Source organism: Cyprinus carpio, chromosome B15, assembly GCF_018340385.1.
Source record: "Cyprinus carpio isolate SPL01 chromosome B15, ASM1834038v1, whole genome shotgun sequence".
NCBI classification, from domain to species: domain Eukaryota; kingdom Metazoa; phylum Chordata; class Actinopteri; order Cypriniformes; family Cyprinidae; genus Cyprinus; species Cyprinus carpio.
In genome coordinates, this window is record NC_056611.1 from 2,200,306 (window position 1) to 2,219,177 (window position 18,872).

At 36.8% G+C, this 18,872-nt stretch overlaps 1 pseudogene; it reads left to right on the forward strand.

Annotated features, from left to right (window-relative positions):
- Positions 1 to 242: 242 nt before the first annotated feature.
- LOC109113226 overlaps positions 243 to 18,872 on the forward strand; it is a 70,791-nt pseudogene continuing 52,161 nt past the window's right edge.

The window sequence follows — 18,872 nt, forward strand, 5'->3', positions numbered from 1 at the left end:
ACATTCCTTCATTACTAGGTTTAAAGTGACGTTTTTGAATTAGTAATGGATGCTGTTAGACTGTCAACTTGAGATTTGAGTCTGTGGTTGAAAAAGCTAGTTCTGCGTACAAAATGTTTTATTTTATTATTTTTTTTTTTTAAGAAGTGGTTGTTTCTTATTTATTTACACACTTGTGTTTTCGATCTGTTGTTTAAACACAATATCACTCTTGTACCCATGTAATATTGCTCTATATCAGCATGACCGTGATCTCCAACGTCTCCATGGTCATGTCAAGGAGCATTCACAGAGCAGATGCTAAAGCCTCAGGAAAAGTTGTAATGGATGCTGCCACATCAGGAGGAGGAAGGTATATGGGGAAGTGTATGCAGCCCATACACAACATTACAGGAGGAACAGCCACCAGTGAAAAAGACCTCCAGGACCACAATGGCCATGGCTCCGCATACACCAGAGCTTGGGGCATATCGAAGTGTTTTCATCTGCAAACATTGATTCACACTATTTTTCTGACACTTTTCAAATCTGACTGGAATGCCTATTATGAATTCAAAAGGACTTTCTCATTTCCTCATTTGTAAGAAGACAGTAAAAATTTCCTGCCATTAGCAAGTGTTAGATTGAGAAATATAAATGTGTAAAGTCTTTGTACTTAATTGGTTGTGTTTTGCAGCAGATTAGGATCATGCTGTAACACATTAGCAGTCATATGGTGGGAACATCTTGATGGGTCATCCTCCACTGCTCTGGGTGTGAAATGACGCCACATGTGTCTGCTTGTTTCGAGCTGTCTTTATCCTCACTGCCATTACACTGACGAAGGAAATTAACACTTGGCTAATACACTTTTTTTCCTGTTTTAAATGCATGTATGATCATATTCAGTCCTATTTTTTTTAAAAGTGAGGAACAAATCAGGATTTATAAAGATAGCAATGTTAAAATTTTCTTACAGTATGTGTACAATATACTGTATTTTCTCATATATTAACAATTAAAACACCATTAAAACTATATATGGGCTGGGCATCATGGCAGACGCTGCCACACGAGGGTTGGCTGTATCGTCTGCGTCTGTGTTTAAATGATTTCGTCTGAAACCTGAGATATATAATACTGTTGACGGCAAAGTTATTGTTGAGGATGAATTCCTTCATTTTCTTAAAATTAAGACTCTAAGTCAGGATGAAATTGTCCTGTTGGCTGCAAAGACATTTGATTCTGATTGGAATGAGGCCTCATTACTGTACTATTTGAATTATGTCCTACAACACAATGGAATGTTTCTCATAAAGGGCCACAGAAAGACGTTAATAACATAAAAAGCTTTCTTAAAGTGATGAATGAATGTGGCGAAGGCATCTCCAGATTTGTTTCACATTATTTGGATGAGTTGCCGCTAGTGTCCTTCAATAGCATTGATGTTTCAAGTTTGCCTGGAAGAATGGAGCACCTGAGTGTTAAGCTTTGTTCTGTGAAACACGCACTGCAACTACATGTTAATGATGGTGAAGATCTACGAGCTATCACAGTGGATATTAATCGATGAGTGTGTGCTTTGGAGCAATCAACGGATATGATGCAAGGCAGCGGCTCGGAGGGGTCAGCAGCAAAGGTCAGATCTACACAGATCGAGGGTACGCCACTCGGGGACACATCAGTGGAAAATTTGGATATGGGCATTGGCGAAGGAGCTGCAGTGGCAAGATCATTATCTTTGAATGCTCAGAGAGTGGAAAGTCTTGTGACAATTGAGGGAGCTACGGGATTAACATCTTCCCCAGATTCTCCTAAGTGGAGTCACATGGTGAAAAAAGGTCGTCAACAAGGTTTTATGAGTGCTGATTATAAAACAAGATCGCCTGCTGTCATTCTCAGGCAGAAAAAGAAGTCAGGTAATGTCTTGTCTGTTGTTGGTACTGGAGCTGTGGGCAACATCAGAATGGTTAAGACCAAAGTGGTGAGTGTTTTTGCATCCAAGTTTACACCTGACTTAGGTGCCTTGACTTTGTCTAAGTACCTGAAAGAAAAACTTGGACATGATGTTTCTTGTCAGAAGGTTGAAACTGTACAAAGCAGATACAGTTCATTTACAGTATCTGCTGAATGTAATGAAGTCAGTGAAATATCACAGTTCTCCAACAGACTGTCCACAACCCGAATTTCCATGGGGGGCACCAACACTTGTTTATTCTACCCGAGGGCACACACTTTACCCAGCAACTGGTGCAGAATTTGACCCGCTGACTGTCACCCTACGCAGCTCATAATAGCATCTAACAAAAGCCCCTTCGGGTCAGAGCTGCGGGTCAAATTCTGCACCAGTTGCTGGGTAAAGTGTGCGCCCTCGGGCAGAATAAACAAGTGTTGGTGCCCCCCATGGAAATTTGGGTTGTGTCATACAACTATCATGGTCTGCGTGTGGGCCAGAGTGTTGGGTATAAAGCTCGCTGTATGGTTGTGGACAGTCTGTTGGAGAACTGTGATATTTTATGCTTGCAAGAGACATTTTTACCAATGCAAGATTTGGATAAATTGAATTCTGTTAATGATCATGTTCATGGTCCTGGTGAATCCACAGTAGATCTTGGCATGGATTTAATCAAAGATAGGATAGCTGGGGGTGTAGCCATACTGTGGAAAAAAAAAGTTAGACCCACTGGTTAAGGTAATTAGATTGGATGTTAATTGGTGTATTGCATACAGATTACTTATCAAGATAAGAATTTTATTATTCTAAATGTGTATACACCTTACGAATGCCATCATAATGAAGATGAGTATATAAATAGACTAGCTTTTATCAGTTCTTTTATTGAAAGTTCTACACAGCAAAAAATCCAGAGTGAAATCAAATCTGCTGGGAGTACATGTGAGACCACACTCAAGAGTGTGAAAGTGTTAAAATAGGAGTGTTAAATTAACACTGAAGCGGAGTTAAAGTTAATGAGATAATTAAGTGATTAACTGAGTGATGATTGACCATTATTGACGAGACCTGATGTTAACAAGCAGAATCAACAAAGACAAAAATCAAACAATTTTATGTCACCATTATAGTGGTCAGTGTTTGCTTTAGTTGGGCTCTTGACCCTTACATGTTTAAAATTAGATTTGGTTTGGCTGTTATAACGCAGTTGTAATAGAGAGACGAGCAAAAATAAAAACATGATTATGTGATATTAGTTATGTTTTTGCATAATAATTATTTGACCTGAATCACCGAACTTATTTAAAGCCTAAAACATTAGGTCTGAAAATTAGAAAAAAAACTACTAAAAGTAGCATTGAAAACAAAAATAGAATAGTAAGAATAAAGGAAATTACTAAGACAATTCAGGTAATAATTTATTCATGCCACAGTGCATCATGGGAGCCATGGATGAATTTTGATAGGTGGCACCCAGAATGCACTGCAACAACAGTCTCCTGCAACATGCTTTTTTGATTGTCACCGTCGTTGAGGTGTCACAGGTTGATTCTTTGATGTTTGCATGTCTAAATGAAAGACTCTTCTGAAAGATTTTTTGAACAAACAACTTTTAAGAAATTCCACAGATTGTATTTAAAATGCTGGCAATCCTATGCTGAAGAATAATTCGGCCGCAACAATCAACAATGAAAGTTTAACTCAGTGGATTCAGGAAAACCAATATTTTTTGTTTGCCCGTCTGTTTTTATAACTCCATTACAACAGCCAAACAAAATCTGACTTTAAATGTTAAGGGTCAAGAGCCAACTAAAGCAAACATTGGCCACTATAATGGTGACATTTAAATAGTGATTTTTGTCTTTGTTGATTCTGCTCGTTAAAATCAGGTCTCATCAATAATGGTCAATCATCACTCAATTAATCACTTAATTATCTCATTAACTTTTAACTCTGATTCAGTGTTAATTTAACACTCCTATTTTAACACTTTCACACTCTTGAGTGTGGTCTCACATGTACTCCCAGCAGAGTTAATTTCACTCTGGATTTTTTGCTGTGTACTATTTCTAGTGTGTGTGTCATTGGGGATATGAATGCGGATATTTCAGACAGAAATTCATTATTTTCCAGTCATATTGTTCAGTTTTGCCAAGATAATAATCACATTTTGTCAAGTGAGGTGTGTTTGCCTGTAGATAGCTATACCTATGTTAGTGAGGCTTGGAACACAACATCATGGTTGGACCATTGTATTAGTACAGCAGATGCACATGCCTCGCTGAGGGATATGAGTATCTTATATGATACAGTAACAACTGATCACATACCTCTATGTGTCTATGGTGATAAATGTTGAGTTTCTTGTAGCGATGTCTAATAATGAAAATAATATCAATGCAGCAAAAATGGATTGGTCAGCACTTACAAAGGAGGATCTTTTAGTTTATTATGTAAATACAGATAGATTTCTGGGTAATATTCATTTACCTAGGGATGCAATGATGTGTAGTGATGTTAACTGTAAAGATGCAATTCATCAGAGGGATATCTGCTCAATGTATAATGATATAGTTAATGCCCAGCATGGTTGTAGTAAGCCATTTTTTAAATCGAATGGTATAATGAATAAGACTAGGCCTGGTTGGAGTAAATATGTATCTGAATATCAGGCTGAAGCCCGGGAAGCTTTTAAATTATGGGTTATAGCAGGTAGACCCAGGCAAGGGCCTGAGCTTGAGTATAAGAAGTCTACAAATGCAAGATATAAGTATGCTATTTGTTTTATCTGTAAAAATGAGAAAACCTTAAGGGCTGATTCTATGGCTATGAAGCTGCTAAATCATAATATCACTGATTTTTGGAAAGAAGTCAAAACTTTTAATAGATGCAGAGTATCTCTTCCTTGTACCTTAGATGGAGTTTCTGGGGCAGAGAATATTGCAGAATTATGGAGACAGCATTATTGTAGTCTTTTTAACTGCATCCAACATTAATTGTATAATGTGGATGATATTCAAGTTAATGATCCAACAGTGATTATGTCACGTGAGGTGGATCATGCTATAAGTAAATTGCCTCAAAATAAAGCTAGTGGCCTAGATAATATTTCTGCTGAACATCTTAAATATGGAAGTAAGAGGATAGCCCCTTTGTTAGCTGTCTGTTTTACTGGCCTTTTGATTCATGGTGTGTTACTAGATTCAATGTTGTCTGTTCTGTTAGTGCTAGTTATTAAGAACAAAGCTGGAATAGTAGGTAACTTGGATAATTATAGACCTATAGCTTTAGCTAGTATCCTGTCTAAAGTGTTGAAAAAAAATCTTGCTGGATAGGTTAAAGGTGTTACTTAATTCTACAGACAATCAGTTTGGATTTAAGGCTAAACATGGTACTGATCTTTGCATCTATAAGTATAGAGATAAAAAACTCATCAGTCTTTATGTGCTTCATTGATGCAACTAAAGCTTTTGATCCGGTTAACCACGCAAAGTTATTTTTTAAATCCTGGCTTATTGGTATGCCCACCAGATGATGCGAGTAAAATGGGGCAATAAAGTCTCTGCCCCTTTTGGGGTTAGTAATGGCATGAGACAAGGAGGGATTTTGTCCCCAATTCTGTTTAATCTGTACATGGATGATCTATCTGAATATTCAAATGCTTGTAAAACTGGGTGTATGGTTGTGAATATTCTAGTGAATCATATTATGTATGCAGATGATCTTGTGGTGTTTACTCCTACACAGCAAAAAATCCAGAGTGAAATTAACTCTGCTGGGAGTACATGTGAGACCACACTCAAGAGTGTGAAAGTGTTAAAATAGGAGTGTTAAATTAACACTGAATCAGAGTTAAAGTTAATGAGATAATTAAGTGATTAATTGAGTGATGATTGACCATTATTGACGAGACCTGATGTCACTATTTTAATGTCACCATTATAGTGGCCAATGTTTGCTTTAGTTGGGCTCTTGACCCTTAACATTTTAAAGTCAGATTTTGTTTGGCTGTTGTAATGGAGTTATAAAACAGACGGGCAAACAAAAAATATTGGTTTTCCTGAATCATTGAGTTAAACTTTCATTGTTGATTATTGCAGCCGAATTATTCTTCAGCATAGGATTGCAAGCATTTTAAATACAATCTGTGGAATTTCTTAAAAGTTGTTTGTTCAAAAATCTTTCAAAAGGGTCTTTCATTTAAACATGCAAACATCAAGAATCAACCTGTGAACCTCAACCACGGTGACAATCAAAAAAGCATGTTGCAGGAGACTTGTGTTGCAGTGCATTCTGGGTGCCACCTATCAAAATTCATCCATGGCTCCCATGATGCACTGTGGCATGAATAAATTATTACCTGAATTGTCTTAGTAATTTCCTTTATTCTTACTATTCTATTTTTGTTTTCAATGCTACTTTGAGTAGTTTGTTTTCTAATGTTCAGAAATAATGTTTTAAGCTTTAAATAAGTTCGGTGATTCAGGTCAAATAATTATTATGTAAAAACATAACTAATATCACATAATCATGTTTTTATTTTTGCTTAACTCTCTATTATAACTGAGTTATAACAGCCAAACCAAATCTATTTTTAAAAACGTAAGGGTCAAGAGCCCAACTAAAGCAAACACTGACCACTATAATGGTGACATAAAAAAATTGTGATTTTTGTCTTTGTTGATTCAGCTTGTTAACATCAGGTCTCGTCAATAATGGTCAATCATCACTCAGTTAATCACTTAATTATCTCATTAACTTTAACTCTGCTTCAGTGTTAATTTAACACTCCTTTTTTAACACTTTCACACTCTTGAGTGTGGTCTCACATGTACTCCCAGCAGAGTTGATTTCACTCTGGATTTTTTGCTGTGTAGCAGTGCTGGTCTTCAACAGCTTTTAACTATGTGTTCTGATTATGGTCTTGACCATGATATTTTATATAATCCTGATAAGAGTGTGGTTATGATTTGCAGAACTAAGGAGGATAAAAGTATAAAATTTCCAGTTTTCAAGCTGTCTGATAAGAGTCTCACTGTGTGTGCGAAAGTAAAATACCTTGTACATTTCATCACAGAACGTATGACAGACGATGAGGATATTGAAAGGCAACGCCGTACGATGTATATGCAGACGAATATACTTTTACATAAGTTTAGTTTCTGTTCAGATGAGGTGAAGGTGTCACTTTTTAAAGCATATTGTACAACACTTTATACTGCTCATCTGTGGTCAAACTATAAAACATCTAGTTTACAGAAGCTGCAAGCTTATAATGATGCAATGAGAATTTTACTAAAGAGACCTAGATGGCATGGTGCAAGTAAAATGTTTGTTAGTGCAAGAGTAATCACTTTTAAAGCACTGTTACAAAATCTTATGTATAGGTTTATCTGCCGGCTAAATGCTTCAAAAAATGAGATTATTGTGGGTCTATAAAGGGGTAGTACTTCATGGTATCAGTCAAAGCTCTGGAGACATTGGTATTGTTGTATTTTGTGATTTTTTTTTATTGTTTGTGGTTGATGCTGTGGGTTGTACTATATGTTGTCCTATTGTCTTGTTTGTTTATTTGTTTGTTTGTTTTTTAATTTGGACCTTGAGTCTGTAATAAAAGATTGATTGATTGATTGATTGATTGATTGATTGATATATAGTGCAATGTAAATTGACAACTTTTTCACTACAGCATATAACCCTGGCAAACATTCATTAAACTTCAAAACTTTTTGTTTCATCTTCATCCAGTGTCTGAATAATTTATTTACAGAAGTTGAATAGTTTATTTACAGAATTATAAAAATAGTACATTTGGATATTTTTAAATACATGTTATCGGGGCCAAGCACTGAAGGTGCATAGGCACCTATTGTATCCTGCCCATAGAACCGCTTGCGGGAAAATTGTGCACACTGATAGAGAACAGTCTCAACATTAACCAAAGCAAGTCTGGAGTCTCTAAACAGAACTCTCTAGTGCCACCACTTGTCCAAATTTTTGCTTATGTCGAATGAAGCCGAATGAACACCAAAATCGTAAAATCGTAAGGTTTCGTTTTTTCACTATTTTTAATAGTTCAGAAAACCTGCTTTTTCGAACTCATCCTAAACAGTTTATCTGATTTTCACCAAAATTGGCACAGATCATCTTCAGACCTTGCTGGCTAAAAGTTATGGAATTCAAGTTGATTAGTCAAACCATTCTCGAATAACGTGAGAATAAATTTGACGAAAAGCACACACAAATTTTCCCATGTCAGCCATTTTGGGTGTCGGCCATTTTTTTATTATGTCGTAAAATGCTATATTTTATGAATTCATTGGTGTATCATTACGAAACTGTTTGTGTCTTCGGCACCATGCCCTGATAGCACGCAAAAAGTTTGGGGGCAGCGCCACCTTTTGGTCAAAAGTTATAAAGGAATTTACAAAAATCTAATAACGTTTGAATAAATTGGGCTGGAAACTGGTCTCAATATATTCTTTTGGTCATGCCCGAGAACATACATACTAATTATGCCATAGTCGGCTGAACTTCCTGTCCGCCATTTTGATTTATGTTGAAAACCTACTTTTTCGAACTCCTCCTCGACCGTTGGTCTAATTTTTTTATTGTGCAGCAACAAATTTGAGGCATGATGTCAAAATGATTCTGAGGCTGTATCTCTGTAAAACTTTTTTTTTTTTTTTTTTGCGCATACAGATATTTTATTATTATTTCACAGAAACATTTAATTTCAAATAATGTGGCAGGAAAATTCAAACACAGCATCAGAAAGTGACATTAACTTACATTAACGTACCGTACTGAGCCTTGCCGAGCCGAGTCATACCACACAATGGAAAAGTGCCAATAGTGTCTACACCGGACGCGCGCGGCACGATGCGACGCAACAAAATACAATAGAACTTAAGGTAATCAACCTCCGTTAAGTTGGCGCCCCATAAAAAGAAATAATCACCAAAACTATGCCATTCGTTTGTGCTACGTTTGTGCTGATTTGTGCCGCAAAAATGAACGTTTGTGCTGGTTTGGTGTTTGAGATATTAAACATTCTTTTTTTGACCGTGTGACGTCACTCTCCACCCCATGTGCCCAAATCGCTCCAAACCAGCGCAGTTTGTTTGTGCTTGATTTGTGCCCGTTTGTGCCGTTAAATCAAACACTGTATCTATTTTCCTTCCATAGATATAACCAAAATATTTTCGGAGGCCGTGACGTCACTCTCCAGCCCCATTTCGTCTAAATCGCACAAAACTGGTGTCATTCGTTTGTGCTCGATTTGTGCTGGTTTGTGCTGTTGAAATTGACATTAGATATATTTCTCCTTCTTAGAAATAACAAAAACAATTCTGGGTAGTGACGTCACTCTCCACCCCATGGCGTCCGAATCTCTCCAAACCGGTGCCATTCGTTTGTGCTTGATTTGTGCTGGTTTGTGCCGTTCAAATTTACATTGTATCTATTTCCCTCCCTCAAAAATAACAAATACAAAATGGGCCAGTGATGTCACTCTCCACCCCTTGCTGTCCAAATCCCTCCAAACCGTGCCGTTCGTTTGTGCTCGATTTGTGCTGGTTTGTGCCGTTAGAATATCAAACATCTAGGCCTATTCCCCACAAATTTTCGTTAATGTTATTAATATTAATTAGGTCATATAGCCTAATTCCAGGTGATCTCCACACCAAATGCCGCATTTATTTGTGCTCGATTTGTGGTTGTAACTAAAATTCTTCTTAAATAGGCCTATTTAAAAGGGAGGAAAACAGAAGCACTAAATATGCCATTAGATATAGGCTATATGTAACTGTATTTGCATGGTATTACTGCATTTAACAGCTAATATTATTAGGCTATATTAATATTATGTTAACTTTTTTTTCTGTCCCCCTTATAAGGATTATTTATCGCACTGCATAATAAGACAAAAAAAGACATAATGGACTGTAGAAAAAGTGCTCAAAGATATAATAGCCTTAACCTATACTGAACGTGGGAAAAAAGACCACAAAAAATTATAGATAGGCCTACTGTAGATACATATAAATAGAGGTAAACGTGTTTTATTAATATTTTGCAATCAAAAACCTCTAAGCACAAACGAACAGAGCCGTTGGCATGGACTGAGAGCTTCCTAAATTAGCATATATTTGTTATTTCTAGGGGAAATATGTTTAGTATTCTAATGGCACAAATCGAGCACAAGTGAATTAGAACGATTTAAACTCGCAGTAAAAAAAAAAAAAAAAATGTACGGTCTCACAAATTGAAACGGTCTCACCGTTTCAGCTTAATGCTGCCTTTAAATTTAAGCTTAGTCAACTTTGAAATATGAAGTTAGTAAAACTTGGAGCTGACTAAACTTGAAATTTTAAGGCAGCACGAGCACTTTTTTTTAAACTCTGCGGCCGAGCTAAACAGGGAGGAGAGTAATGTTTCTGTTATTTGAGAAGAGGTCATGGTTGTTTCTTTTAATGGCACAAACGGGCACAAATCGAGCACAAACAAACTGCGCTGGTTTGGAGCGATTTGGGCAACATGGGGTGGAGAGTGACGTCACACGGTCAAAAAAAGAATGTTTAATATCTCAAACACCAAACCAGCACAAACGTTCATTTTTGCGGCACAAATCAGCACAAACATAGCACAAACGAATGGCATAGTTTTGGTGATTATTTCTTTTTATGGGGTGCCAACTTCACCGAGGTTTATAACCTGTGATGATGTCCACACTGGATGCGGTGCAGCACGGCGCGACAAATCCAAAACTGCTGACTACTGACACAATTCAAATGATATGCAATGCTTTGTGGTGTCCAGTGTAGATACACTGTAAAACCCGACAAGTAACTTAACTCAAACCGTTTGAGTAAACAGATATTCTTAAAAACCTGACAAGTTAGGTTTACTCAAAACCGTTTTTAGGAAAACCGATGTCCTTAAACCATTTAAGAATTTTAAAAACTTAACAGTTATGAGTACTCTGAACTTATTCCAGGTGTGCGTTCACTGAAAAGGAGATAATACATGCAATTAAGTAATTAAGTGATTACTTGCGTGATAATTGAGCATTAGTGATGAACACCTGCTGTTACCAAACAGAATTACTGAAGAAAAGAGAGAAAGGAACTACAACTGACTTCAGGACCAGCCTCGCTAAAACCTGACAAGTTATGTTAACTCAAACCGTTTGAGGAAACCGATTGCCTTAAACCATTTAAGTTTTAAAACTAATAGTTGTGAGTACTCTGAACTTAATTCAGTTCACTGAGTTCAATTGAGTTCACTGAAAGAAGATATACATTGCAATTAAATAATTAAGTGATTAATTGAGTGATAATTGTGAATTAGTGATGAAACCTGCTGTAACAACAAACAGAATTACTGAAGAAAAGAGCAACACAAGAACTACAAACTGACTTCAGACACAGCCTTAGATAAAATAAACTGAAATAAAATACATTAAATCTCTCAAGATCTGATTAAACAACCCCACAAACAGCATCACCAGCTCCACTTATTAATAACCAGACTGACTTTATTTCTGTCAGAAGTCTACAGAAGATCTTATTGAGAATTAACTAAGGTTTAGATGTTGATTTTATTGTTTCATTTGAAGTAACCCATGTTAGAGATCAGTGTTTGCTTTAGTTTGTCTCTTGACCCTTGATTTCTGTCTTAGTTTTTTCTCTTTGGCTGTTGTAACCATTTGGTTGTAACTCAAAAGCCCAGAGAAATATACCATCAGGTGTTATACACACACTCACACTCTTAGAAGCTGCTATTTATATTTAAATAAGCTTTTTATCCAAAGCAACTTACAGTGCATTCAGGTTAGCATTTTTTTTTTTTACCCTAACCTGTTCGTTACCTAGATGTTGGTTGTTATACTGTATATTAGCGTGATGATAATCATTGATTATTTGAACTGTTTGGAGTTTAATCTTTGATGAAATAGGTGTTGTGTAATTAGCTGGATTGATTACAGTAAAAGTGATTCTAAGAGCCAGTGGTTCTGTGATAATCAGTTAACATAAAGAACTTTCCAAACAGTTTTGGTTTTCCTGTGGTGTCACTTAGTCACACACAGACATCAATAATCAGCATATGAACCTCAACAATGGTGACCATAAAAAAAAAAAAAAAAACAAACAAACAACACACCAAACAAAAAACATGCAGAGCATGCTGGGAGCCATGGATGGGTTTTTGTACTACAATAGTGCCCAGCATGCATTGCAGCATGTTTTTTTTTTTTTTTTTCGTAACCATTGTTGAGGTTCATATGCTGATTATTCTGATTATTGATGTCTGTGTGTGACTAATTAACACCATAGAAAACAAAACTGTTTGGAAAGTCTTTTATATTAACTGATTATGAAAGAACCACTTGACTTTTGAATGGCTTTCATTGTAATCAACTGAAGTAACTATAGAACACCTATTTAGTAATATTTTTAAACAGCTCCATAATTGATGATTATCATCACCATATGCTGTATAACAACCATACCTGATCATATTTTCTCTGGGTTTTTTGTGTTATAACAAACATGTTTCAAAAACACATGGTTACAACGCCCCAAAAAATAAAAAAAACCAAAGACAGAAATCAAGGGTCAAGAACCCAACTAAAGCAAACACTGATCTCTAACATGGTTTACTTCAAATGAAACAATAAATGAGCATCTAAACCTTAGTTAAGTTCTCAATAAGATCTTCTGTAGACGTCTGACAGAAATAAAGTCAGTCTGGTTATTAATAAGTGGAGCTGGTGATGCTGTTTGTTAACAGCAGCTGTTCATCACTAAAGCTCAATCAGCACTTAATTAATCACTTGATTACATAATTGCAAAGTGACTTGTGACTTGTCAGGTTTTACAGTGTAGCTAAAACCTGTGCACTGTAAAACCTGACAAGTCACAGTAACTCAAACCGTTTGAGTAAACAGATTGCCTTTACTTTAAACCATGTAAGTTTTAAACCTTTGCAATTATGTAATCAAGTGATTAATTAAGTGCTGATTGCGCTTTAGTGATGAACAGCTGCTGTTAACAAACAGCATCACCAGCTCCGCTTATTAGTTAACCAGACTGACTTTATTTCTGTCAGAAGTCTACAGAAGATCATTATTGAGAATTAACTAAGGTTTAGATGTGATGTTGATGTTTCATTTGAAGTAACCATGTTAGAGATCAGTGATTGCTTTAGTTGGGCTCTTGACCCTTGATTTCTGTCTTACATTATGTGTTTTTGAAACATGTTTTTGAAACATGTTTTGTTATAACTCAAAAAACCCAGAGAAAATATGATCAGGTATTGGTTGTTATACAGCATATTGGTGATGATAATCATCAATTATAGAGCTGTTCAGAATCTTATTAAATAGGTGTTCTATAGTTAGTTCAGTTGGTTACAATGAAAGCCATTCAAAAAGTCAGTGGTTCTTTTTTAATCAGTTAATATAAAGAACTTTCCAAACAGTTCGGTCTTCTATGGTGTCAATTAGTCCACCACAGACATCAATAATCACGAATATGAACCTCAACAATGGTTACAAAAAAAAAAAAAAACATGCTGCAATGCATGCTGGGTACTATTGTAGTACAAAAACCCATCCATGGCTCCCAGCATGCTCTGCTGCATTGTTTTTTTTTTATGGTCACCATTGTTGAGGTTCATATACTGATTATTGATGTCTGTGTGTGACTAAGTGACACCACAGAAAACCAAACTGTTTGGAAAGTTCTTTATATTAACTGATTATCACAGAACCACTGGCTCTTAATCACTTTTACTGTAATCAATCCAACTAATTACCCAACACCTATTTCATCAGAGATTGGACTCCAAACAGTCCAATAATCAATGATTATCATCACCAATATACAGTATAACAGCCAACATCCAGGTACAGGTTATAAAAAAAAAAAAATTCTAACCTGAATGCACTGTAAGCTGCTTTGGATAAAAGCAGCTTCTAAGAGTGTGAGTGTGTGTACAACACCTGATGATATTTTCTCTGGGTTTTTGAGTTACAACAAATGGTTACAACAGCCAAAGAAAAAACTAAGACAGAAATCAAGGGTCAAGAGCCCAACTAAAGCAAACACTGATCTCTAACATGGTTACTTCAAATGAAAACATAAAATCAACATCTAAACCTTAGTTCATTCTCAATCTGGATCTTCTGTAGACGTCTGACAGAAATGAAGTCAGTCTGGTTATTAATAAGTGGAGCTGGTGATGCTGTTTGTGGGGTTGTTTAATCAGATCTTGAGAGATTTAATGTATATTTTAGTTCAGTTTATTTTATCTAAGGCTGTGTCTGAAGTCAGTTGGAGTTCTTGTGTTTCTCTTTTCTTCAGTAATTCTGTTTGTTTACAGCAGCTGTTCATCACTAATTCACAATTATCACTCAATTAATCACTTAAATTATTTAATTGCACGTATATCTTCTTTCAGTGAACTCACACTGAATGTAAGTTCAGAGTACTCACAACTATTAGTTTTTTAAAACTTAAATGGTTTAAGGCAATCGGTTTTTCCTCAAACGGTTTGAGTTAACATAACTTGTCAGGTTTTAAGTGAGGTTGTGTCTGAAGTCAGTTGTATTTCCTTTCTCTCTTTTCTTCAGTAATTCTGTTTGTTAACAGCAGGTGTTCATCACTAATGCTCAATTATCACTCAGTTAATCACTTAATTACTTAATTGCAATGTATATCTTCTTTCAGTGAACTCAACTGAATTAAGTTCAGAGTACTCATAACTGTTAAGTTTTAAAACTTAAATGGTTTAAGGCAATCGGTTTTCCTCAAACTGTTTGAGTAAACCCAACTTGTCATGTTTTAAGGATATTTGTTTACACACAAAGGTTTGAGTTACGTTACTTGTCGGGTTTTACAGTGTGTTAGTTTTAAAACTTAAATGGTTTAAGGCAATCGGTTTCCTCAAACGGTTTGAGTAAACCTAACTTGTCAGGTTTTTAAGGATATCTGTTTACTCAAACGGTTTGAGTTAAGTTACTTGTCGGGTTTTACAGTGTGTGAAAAGATGCTAAAGGTATACTCTAATTAGCACATTCATGACATCATTGCCTCTTGTTTGCACACTGCCTAGTAGCCTATCAGCCCTTTTCATCAGAGCTGTAAAGTATTTGAGTAAATGTAATTAATTACTCTACTTGAGTATCTTTTTGGCTACTTTGCCGTTTTACTGAGTATCAAGTTATTAACAACTTTTACTCTCTACTTCACAACATTTTTGAGTAAGTGTCTGTACTCTTTACTACACTACATTTGTAATGAGTATTGCAATTACACATTACATTTTGCATGGCACCTAGCTTCTGCAGCAGTTTATTTCTTCTACAAAAGATGTGATATCGCCAACTACAGGGCACTGAAAGTACTAGATCTTGTGCTCAATGAGGCCAAAATCAGCTCATCCAGTGCAAGAAGGCTTTGACTTTTTAGTTTTACTTAGCGTTATTTTATATATCTGTTATAATGAAGAGACCTTTTTGAAGGATATTGATTTATTTTTTATTTTTTTTTAATTTTGAGGTGTTGAGTTATATTTTGATTTTAGGAAATAAACATAATTGCTCTCCTCACAAAGCAACTCTTGAAGGGTCTTGAAGTGGGGCTTATTAAGCATATAAATCCAGTTTAAAGTGATCCAGTTTACAGAGTTAATAAAGTTTGCTGGAGCAGATCGCAATATTTCGGTATTTGGGTTGTTTCCAAGATAACAAGTTTGGATTTAAGTTTAGCTTGTTCTTATTTGCTGTTTTTATAGCAAAAATTATTTTTATTATTATAATTTTTTTTTTTTTAATGTAGTGAATTCCAGCCTTGTCCAAGTCAAAAGGGCTCACCATCAAGTCTCAATGATATTCTGATCACTAACTGTATTTCTTTCTTTCCTTATTCAGTGTAAGTTTATTTGACATTTTGCCCATTTTATTGTTCATCAGGCAAAAATGAAATAACCCTTCCAATAAAGCATTTTGATCTGACATCAATTAACAGGGTCTGTCCAAATGTGCTGGTTTGTTTTCATAGAACAAAAATTCTAATTTGTAATATGTAAAGGAAAATGATATGTAAATTTTAACATCTTACTTTGTCCATAACATCTTGAATCCTGTGGATTGTTTGTGGTAATAAAGTGAACTTAGAGCAGTTTGTGTTTCCAAGCGGCCAATTATGCATTAATTATGCATTGCTGAAAACTATATAAAAGAAGAAATGCTGATTATGTGTTCATAAAATTAACTTGCTTGTAATTAAAGCCAATTACAGAAAAAAGCCTCCCCACAAAAGTGAATCAAGCACTCGTTCGGAAATTACACATGCAGACATCTAATTCACTGGGTGGAAAATAACACAGAGTGTGGAAATATTACATGACAGTCAAAATTCACTTACATTTACATGTGACATACAGTTGGGGAATACATCAATCGATTCATCTTATTAAAGGGGAGTATGGGCAGGATGTTGTTTTTTTTGAAAGTTTTTTGAATTGTTTTTTTAATTAGTAGATGGTTAGATAGAGATGGATGAAAGTGATGAGAAAAAATAAGTTAGTTATTGATGAGATGAGTTTTCAGCTGTCGCTTAAAAAATGTCAGGAAATCAGCATTCCAGATAGGGGTGGGAAGATCATTCCACCAGCCAGGAACGGTAATCCCCATCGAAAAAATTCTGGAAAGTGAAAAGTTTTGTGCCTCCTTGTGATGGTACCATGAGGTGTCACTCACTAGTGGATCTCAGACTTCTGGAGGAGATGTAGATTCGTATAGTGAGTGGAAGTAGGCAGGTGCTGAGCCTGTGACTGTTCTATATGCAAGCATCAGTATATTGGACTTGATGCTAGCCGTAACCGGTAGCCAGTGCAAGGAGATCAAGAGAGGTGTAACATGGGCTTTTTCGGGCTCGTTGAAGACCAGTCGTGCCGCTGCATTCTGAATCATTTGTAAAGGTTTGATTGTGCTTGATGGAAGTCCAACCAGAAGAGCATTGCAGTAGTCCAGCCTAGAAATGACAAGGGCCTGGACAGTTGTACAGCATGCTCCGTTAGAAAGGGCCTGATCTTTCTGATGTTATGCAATGCAAACCTGCAAGATCTAGCCATTTTTGCAATGTGGTCTTTGAAAATCAGCTGGTCATCAAAAATTACAGCAAGATTTCTGACCGAACTTGATGAGGTAACTGTTGATGAACCTAACTGGACGGTGAAGTCATGCTGTAGATTTGGAGTGGCAGGGAAGACAAGAAGCTCAGTCTTTGCTAGGTTGAGCTGTAGGTGATATTCTTTCATCCATGCCAAGATGTCCACCAGGCAGCCTGAAACCGTGCAGCTACTGTTGGATCATCTGGTTGAAATGAGAGGTAGAGCTGTGTCATCAGCATAGCAATGGTAGGAGAAGCCATGTGCCTGTACGATGGGACCCAGCGATGTCGTGTATGTGGAGAAGAGGAGGGGTCCAAGAACTGATCCCTGAGGTACCCCAGTGACCAGTTGATGTGCTTTGGAAACCTCCCATCCCCAGGCCACCCTGAAAGACCTACCAGTGAGATAGGATTCAAACAAGCGAAGTGGAATCCCTGTGATGCCTAGTGATAAGAGGGCAGACAGGAGGATCTGATGATTGACCCAGTGTCAAAAGCAGCAGATAGATCCCAGCAGAATAAGAACTGATGACTAACGAATCAGTTATCAGCCAATCAGCAGGGCGTCAGTGACTGACAGTAGCGCAGTCTCAGTTAAATTGCCACTCCCGATGCCTGACTGGTTTAGGATCCAGTTGGTTGTCTGTGTAATAAATAATGATACCCGGTTATAAAACAACTAGTTTGAGTGTTTGTTGCTATGAATGGAATGGGAGACGATAGACTGAACTGGTCTGTAGCTATCTGTAAGTGAAGTGTGTAATGTATGATTTTGAGCAGTGGGGAAGGTACCCGTGAGGGGTGTTTTGTTGATGTTTTTTGTTGCTGGTAAAAGTGTAGGAGAGATTGCTTGGAGAAGGTGTGAGGGGATTGGGTCTAGAGGGCATGTTGTAGGATGACTGGAGAGGAGAAGTTTGGATACTTCTGCCTCAGTGAGGGGACAGAAGGAGAAGAGGGAAGTTTTAGGTGTGGATGCGGTTGGTTTGAGTTTGCGTGTGTGTGTGGAGCTGAAAACTGACTACTGATTGTTCTAGTTTTGTCTGTGAATAATGTGGCGAAATCATCAGCTGTTGTCGAAGTGGTGGGAGGTGGTGGAGGGGGACAGAGTAGGAATTGAATGTTTGTGAAGAGGTTACTGTAGTGTGTCTGTAGCGCTGTTGATCTTGTACGGTGGATAGTATGAAGATTTGGCAGAGAAACTTTGAAAGTAAAGACTGATACATACTCAGGTCAGACAGATCTTTTGATTTATGCCATTTTCTCTCTGCTGCCCTGAGTTTGGACCAGTGCGTCACGAAGAACATCAGATAACCAGGGGGTTAGAATGGGGCAGCCTGTGCTGGCCTGGAGGAGAGAGGACATATATGGTCTAGACAAGAAGTTAAAGTAGAGCAGAAACTGTCAGTTGCTGCATTAATGTCCAGAGATGAGAAAAGAGTAGGTGAGAGAAGAGCGGAAGACACTACAGAGGAAAGATAGGAGGGTGAAAGGGAGTGCAGGTTTCATCTTAAAGGTAACAGGTAGAGGGGTTGGTGGCACACAGGTAGGAAGATGTAGGTTAAATGCAATGAAGATATGGTCAGAGGTATGTAGTGGTTCTACCAAAATGTTGTCTGCAATACAATTGTGTGTGTAAATTAAGTCCAAGTCAGTTGCCTGATTTGTGCATGCTTGCAGTGGTAATGCGTTTGAAATCAAATGAAGCTAGGAGTGACATGGAAGTATGCAGCATAAGGCTTGTCCAGATGAATGTTAAAGTT